Source organism: Micrasema longulum, unplaced genomic scaffold (assembly GCF_059751315.1).
Source record: "Micrasema longulum isolate JH-2025_06_02 unplaced genomic scaffold, ASM5975131v1 h1tg001123l, whole genome shotgun sequence".
Lineage (NCBI taxonomy): Eukaryota > Metazoa > Arthropoda > Insecta > Trichoptera > Brachycentridae > Micrasema > Micrasema longulum.
This window is the reverse complement of record NW_028278311.1, coordinates 834,381-842,809: the sequence shown is the minus strand read 5'-3', so window position 1 is coordinate 842,809 and position 8,429 is coordinate 834,381.

Here is an 8,429-nt window from a genome sequence, read left to right as displayed (position 1 = left end):
TTTAGAACAAACGCAAAATATGGTAGATCGAGCCAAATGGTCCAAAAAGAATTATAAAAATTGACAGGCATTTCCAGGCGTTGTCTAGCAAATGAAAAAATTCACTTAGATAAATCCCATCTACATCAATAAAGGTTTCAACCCTTAAACTTGTTCGTACATACACAAATGGACATTTGTAATACCAGGAACTAGGCCTGCCAACACAGCAACTGAAAAACTAAATTCAGACTTTTTTTGTTTGGCACTGATTTTAGTTGCTTTGACATAACTTTGCTAACGACTTTCAATATTTAACGTTAATTAAATTCAAATATTACGGTTAAGTTAAGCCAGTATTGTAAACTTCCATTTTTTTGTATTTTTACTTTGTAATAATTAATTAATTAATTAATTAATTTAATGATTAACTCCATATAAATATGTAAATAACATCATTAATTCATACAACAAAACTTTTGGGCAAGTTGGAATTTCGAATCATCATTATGTATGCGAAAACAGTTTTACTAAAGGCAAAATGATGATACTGAAATAATAATTATATTCTTAATGTTTTGAGTTTGTTTGTCGACAATGACTGGCTTTAACACCCTAAGAAGATATTAATACTAACATATAACAAGAGAGATTCAAATATAGGCGGAATAGTGAATGTTACATAGTAGGTAAAGTGGCCACTTGAACCAGCCAATGACAGGTCATGAGCCCTGTAAATACCTATACTTCCATATTCCCTTCTGAAAAATGTTTTTCCTCATTGTTGCAACAAATTAAGATCTAAATTGCCCCCTCGGGAAGAAATTCAGCCTGTCAACAAACATTTAATCATACTCAAAACATTGTTCATTAAACTAACTGGTATACAAAAAATTGTTTTCAGGCGTTGCCTAGTTAGTCAATTGATTCAGCTGGATAAATCTCACCCACATGATGAAGGTTTCAGGTTTTTTTTTCACACAAGTCAACAGATGGCAGAATGTTGATCGTTACACTGGGTGTAAAGTGCCATAACAGATCATAAGCCCTGCAAATGCCTAAACTTCCATATTTTGTTTTCTTAAATGTCCTTCGTCAGTGTTGAAATATGTCATATTTTTTTGTTTCCGCTTTCAGGATTTACATATTTTTACTACTATTAGTTAAAGAAAAAAAACTAAATTAAAAGTACGAAATATAACTTAAAACGTGTACAAATGTTAAAAAGAGTACTGATTGTAACAATGTTTAAACCACGACACCGATTTCCGTCAAGAAAACGTCATCGCAATGCCTGTCTTAAAGTATTTTCTTTAAAATACACCCCTGAACTACTTTTCCAACCCCCTAAAGCCACCCTACTTCATTTCGTTTGAGGGAAGGAAATATAATCCTAGGATGTTCATGCCAGGCTGTGTTTCTATATTCCTGTGCTTTTTTCAAACCATCTGTGGGAGTTGAGAAATAATTTAGATTGTTTCATAACATATTCACATATGACTTGTCAAACATAAACGTCTTTATTGAGAAAAAAAAAAAGTACGCGTGAATTTTTTTTTTACAAACCTTAAAATACGGTTATGGACTTGTATATGGTCTGTGTAGCATACTCACGGATCATGAGTCCAATACTCGAACTACACTCTACCTTCACTTAAATCCCATTTCCTAATATAAATTAGTTATTTACAACTCGTTGGATGGACAACATTGAAATATTTGTGTTAATCATAAGAACGCAAATATTTCTTAATTTAAAAAAAAAAACTAATTATTATTTTTTGCGTATTTGTGCTAACTAGAAAACAAACCGTCAAAAATGCTTGTTACGGATTTGATGTTAATATTTATTTTTAAATATAAATATATTTAAAGTTCATAATAATAATAACAAATTTAGTACCAGTTAAATGGCTAAATAGTGCAGAGCCAATTCTTCAACAAAAAAAAAACAAAATTATAAAAGAAAAATAAATAAAAATAACCAACTTATACGGAGAGAAAGGAAAAAAATATAATAAAAATAAAATAATAAATGAATGTTTTTTTGCATAAGTGAGATAAAATAAAATAAAATAACTTAAATTATGTCCTTACGATGGCCTCAGTATTTTCAGCCATCGCTCGAACAGGGGTGAATGGATTCACCCTGAAGTGGCTTGAAAAAGCGTGTTGTTGGAGCTTTTCATGCGTTCTGCACCCCCACCCCATACATTCTGCAACATATCGCTAAATATTATTAACCTAGTTTTAGTGCATGTTCGGACATGGTAGTGTTTGCGTCCCCTTTCACTCTGCGTGTTATTTATGTATTTTTTCTTATACTACGGTTATGGTAAAGATGGTGAGTGTTCTTACGAAGAGACGGGTATGTCTCAAAACCGGTAGACATAAAAAGTCAGTAATTGGTTAAATACTAATATTTACTAACATTAATACATATATTTTATTGCGATTTCCTTACTATGCTTTAAATCGTAATAACTCTCCCAACAAAAGATAAAAGCTCTTTTGCTTTGAAAAAGCTATTTTACTTCTGTCCTTAGATTTTTCATTATTTTTTATGCAATGTTTATTTAGATGCCTCTTAGGTTTATTTCATAATACAACATTTAAAATAGGTTAACGTGATTTCAGGAAGGTTTCAAAATGTGACTTCCTTCAGTCTTGAAACTCTGTGTTAAGTAGTCGAGATTGTCCTGTTTTTGTTTTTGCTTTCTGTACATGGTAACGATACGATATTTTCATGTCTGTTTTTTTTGTTTGTGAGATATTGCCATATTTGATGTGGCCTTGTGGCTATTAAGTTAAATTTAAGAAATATGGATATTCAAACATAGGCAGAATGGTGACTGGTAAGCAGTTTGTAGAGATATCGTTTATACCAGCTAATGACGGGAAACTTTTAATTGAACTAACCTTTATTGAACTACATGAGGCTTCCAAAAGGATTGGTTCACAGATGAATATTCATAAAACAAAGAGGGATGTTTTTACTAACAAAAATAAAGTCGACGTTGTTGATGAATACATACATTTCGGACACGAATTCAAACTTGGTAAAGATAACCATTCAGCGAAGTTGCCAAGAAAAATAGGACTAAATTAGGCTGCTTTCGGCAAACTAAAATACATTTTTGAAAATAAACAAGTCCCTGTGTGCTTAAAAAGACAAGTCTATGAATCGTGCATATTGTTATGACATTCGGACCAGAAACCATGTATGTAATATAAAAAAATAGTTAGAAACTAAAATGCACGCAACGATCCATAGAAAGATAGATGCTCGGTATATGTCTAAGAGACAGAATAAAAAATGAAGAAATAAGGCACCAAACCGGAGTTGTGGATGTCATGGGTCGTGCAGCATAAAAAATGGCGGTGGGCAGGACACTTGGCGAGTGTGGGACAGTTAAAGTGGATACCATGGGCAAACAAAAGAAGTGTTGGAAGGCCACAGAAAAGATTGGTCGATGGCATTGCCTCGATAGCTGGTAAAACATGGATGATGAAAATGGGTGGTCGGAAGGAATGGAGACGTTTGGAAGAGGCCGCTATCCAGCAGTGGAGAGAATAAGATTGATGAAGAAAAATAACTAATAATAAATACTCGTATATTTACTAACCGATACAAGTATACAACATTATTTTTTGATATGTGTATTTTTGTACATACACAAATCTGGATTTCTCCCGAGGGGGAGTAGGTATATATTTTTTATTAATATCCTTACAGAGATATATAGAAATATGCTAATTAAAAATACTTAACTTCAATATCAATACATAGATGGCGCTCCAACACGCTAGTGAATGGTTTCTCATTTTAATAAGATATATACAAAAATCAAAAATGTTACCTGTGTCGATATTCGCTAAAATCTCTGTAGGGATATTAAAAAAAAAATATACCTACTCCCCCTCGGGAGAAATCCAGATTTGTTTATGTACAAAAATACACATATCAAAAAATAATGTTGTGTAATAAGATCTGGTCAAAATATAAGTATAAATAAATTGCAGAATCATCTGCAGGCGATTACTAGTACTTAATTTAACTCGGAAGAGTCTTAAATACATAAAATAAAGTAATATGCTCATTAAAAATACTTAACTTCAATATCAATACATAGATGGCGCTCCAACACGCTAGTGAATGGTTTCTCATTTTAATAAGATATATACAAAAATCAAAAATGTTACCTGTGTCGATATTCGCTAATAAGCGGAATGGGGAATGTTGTAAAACGTAAAGTGGCCACTTAACCCAGCCAATGACAGGTCATAAGCCCTGTAAACGCTCGAATATCGATAATCCTGAATTTGAAAAAATTCTACTTCATCTCTGTAAGGATATTAATAAAAAAAAGATACATATATTTTACAAAATAAAATATAACATTATAGCGAGTTCAGTTGTACAAAAATAAAAATAATTAGAAAAATATAAATTGATATCTCTATGTCAGCATACAAAAAATATAAAAAAAGTCGGTTAATTATGAATAAAATGAGTAAACAGTATATTATTAGCGAGTAGCTTTTGCAAACTAATCGTTAATCGTTACTATAGAACACGGTAAAATATTTATAAAGAGATTATTTAAATTCACAGAGACTTAAATTAAAAATATCTATAAGAGGGTACATTCATTTCCTAGTCTGGGTATACGCGGTATAGGTGAGTGAACGATAGCTGGTTTGAGAAGGGTGACAATAATATTATAGAGTATTTTGTCTAGTTCTACGTGATAGTATGTTAATATTATTTATTAAATCCAGGTGTTCGCAACAATCGAATTTAGAATTTATGATTCAATTGAAAATTATTCTCTATCTGTATGTAGGTACGTTTAATTATATTTTCTTCTGTATTTTATGATGTGCAATGTTTGATAACTTTGTAAATATTTGTAATATTTTATTAAAAAATATTTTTCAATATATTATGACGGAGGCAATGGACTAGGGTAGATAAACCTTAAATATTTATTGTAATAGTAATGTAATAAATAACTTGTATTTTGCGAATTCACCAGTAGTGCGAATGCATGGACTTGCAAACCAATATACTAACAACACAGATGTCTTTAACGCGAGTCTAGTGAATTTTATGTTTATGTTTATGTTCCATATCAAATAGAAGTTAATATTCTGTTTATATTGTATTACAAGCAGGTTCCTAGGTACTTGTTTATGATTGAATTCCAAAACTGAAAATTATTAATATTCAAATATTTAATTTAAGTAAGTACCTAGGTACTTGTAATACATTTTCAAATATAAAATTCTTTTTACAAATATCGAACTCTGCTCTTTTCACTAACAGAGGTGCACTTTATTCATAAATGCGAGTTTCAAAAATGCATTCAGCTTCAGTTTATAAAAGGAAAAAAATGGGAAGAAACTAATATATTATTATAATAATATATTAGTTTCTATATATTATTATAATCATAATATAATAATATAGATATTATTATAATCAATTCAATTATAAAAACCCCTCTCCCGCTTCCACTCCCACTAAGTCTACTTTATACCATTGTGTCTTTCTACTTTTCTTCATAATAATTTTCTATGCATAAATATGTCATTGAAAATGCCCATTGGGCATAAATATAAAGAAAATAAGTAATACAGGTAATATAAGGAAGGAATCTGATTGGGATCCAAAAAAAAGCGAATGTTGTTTGTAAACATTCAAAAATATTATTTTTTTTTAAACACAAAAAAACAACATTTTTCTATTTTTTTTGTATATACATTCTCGACAAATGCAACGCTGGTAGGTCGATGAAAAAAAATATTAATGCTTCTAACTTTTTTTTACAGATCCGATTGAAAATTTTTATGTCCATGAACACGCGCAGCATTTTGATCAAAAAATTTTTTAAATGCCTCATTTTATCTGACTCCTTAAGCTCACTTCAAAAAATTTGTAGCAATCCCTTCAAACAAGCCCAACCCAAAATTATATTCCAAATTCGTGAAAAATTATACTTCCTGAAACAAAAAAATGTTCAGGTTTCCATAGCCCGGATTCCGAGCCACCATGGTATTCCATGTAATGAAAAAGCCGATTCTTTAGCTAAGGGAGCTGTATTAAATGGAAGTACAATTTACTCTAACTACCCAGCCGACGATCTTATGACAATCTCAAATATTGATATGTCTTCTAGCTGGTCCCGCAAATGGAACTCCTTCAAAATTTTAAAAGGAAAACATTACGCTCTCATTCAACCTAATATCCCATCACGTCTTTGGTTTAAGAAAATTTTGCTGAACAAAAAAGATCCATCCACCATTTATCGCATAAGGATAGGGCATTGCAGTACGAGGACTTACCTTGCGAGAATTGGTGTATTTGACTTCCTCATTTGCGATTGTCGTTTTGAAGAAGAAGATTTCAACCACTTATTCTTTGTTTGCCCAATAAATGACCAAATGCCAACCTTTTTCAAGGCTTTGGCTCCACTCATTTCCCTTCCTACAAATATCCAACTCATCTTAGCGAGCAGGAATCCATCAATATACAACCCGTTGCTTAAATTTTTTTTAAATAACGGAAAAGATTTGTAGTGCTCCACTGGGGCCTGTTGTTGGGTCGGTGACGGTAGCATGAGTATGGGTAGAGGATTGATCGTTTGGTAGAGGGATTCTCCTTTTAACGTTGAAACGAGAAAGGAGAGAACTTTCTCGGAACTGTTAGACTTACCTATGTTTATGTTGCTTGCAGACCCGACGGTTGGGCCTGGTTGCTGGTTGCGTACTGTAAACCAGTTTGTTTATAAAATAATTCAACACGACATTGGCAAAAGCATACAATATATTACGCAACACCATTTTATTTTTTAAAAAAGACACGCGCATTGCAAAGATCTAAATTTCACTGAAAACCGCACGTACAGAAAAATTATATATTAAATTATATATTAAAATTATTATATTTATAAAGATAATATTTTGTACAGACCTCTAAACTGTATTTTTTTCTATTGGTTTACCTTTTTTTTAATATCTTATCCAATTTTTTTTCTTTTTTACGAGCTTTTTTATGTTTTTCTATCACAACCATTTTCCTAAACACTGTTCTGTCATTTATTTCTTTATATTGTATTTTTAAAATTTAATGTTGTTTATATACTTGTTAAGTTTTTTGTTCAATAGTTCTTAATTTAAATTCTTACTGATTTTGGTGCATGCCACACCAGAGTATTGTTACTCTGGTGTGTAATAGCATAGTATATAAAGACAGCACAAGGGCTATAATCTCTCTATATTTCGTTTTTTCTCGAAGTCTTCGGTCGTCACGGAGCGCACTGTGCTTTAAAATAAATTGTTCATAGTCCACTATTATCAAGATCTTTTATTTAGTAAAGATCGCTGCTATATTTATTGAATTGGCAACCACCAGCACACACACACATTTTTCCAATACTCATATTTTGTAAAACTTTTATTTAAAAGCCTTATGGGCGTGAAGAATTAATAAAATAAAAAAAATATAATAATAGTAAGAAACACTTAGAGATGGCGCCAATGCGTCGAAGGGAGGGGATACCTTACGGAATGGGGGAAACGTAAAGTATCAGCGATGTATGGTACCGGAAGTTCTCTTGATTCGGCCGTCATTTAGTTACCAGTTTGGAACAAATGATATCAGGTTGGGGAAAAAGTAATTTCGCATTTTTTGCTTAATTTCAATTCTTTATAAAAAGTGTTACAATTATTCGATTCAAATAAAATTGCGCCGTTCTGTTTGATAACTTGTTGTCAATGAGAATTCAAATTTATATTGCCCTTTTCGTAGAAGTTCTTGTTCTTATTGGCAAAAAACTCGGACAACCAATTTTCACAGGACTCTATTGAGGCCAAATTTGTATCCCCAAGCGCGTTGGCCAAAGACAGAAACAGGTGATAGTCACTTGGTGTCGGACGTCCGGACTATAGGGTGGATGCATAAGAACTTCCTATTCGAGCTCCCGGAGCTTCTGGCGCGTCATCAAAGATGTGTGCGGCCTGGCGTTGTCCTGACGAAACACAATTCCTCTTTTATTCACCAATGCTGGCCGCTTCTATTCGATAGCCAGCTTCAAACGGTCAAGTTATTCACAATAAAGGGAAGAATTGAGCGTTTGGCTATAAGGGAGCAGCTCATAGTAGAGTATTCTCTGCCAATCCCACCAAACACACAGCAACACCTTCCTGGCCGTCAGTCCTGGCTAACCCACAGTCTGGGCAACTTCATTGGCTTTCGACCACGATCTTTGTTGCTCGACATTGTTGTAAGTGACTCATTTTTAATCACCAGTTACCATTTGCTTCATAAATGGGTCGATTTTGTTGCTATTCAATTGCAATTCGCAGGTGGAAATTCGGTTCATGAAGTTTTTTTGCGAAAAATCGTGTGACACCCAAAAATCGCGCTTTTTATTTATCCAGCCTTC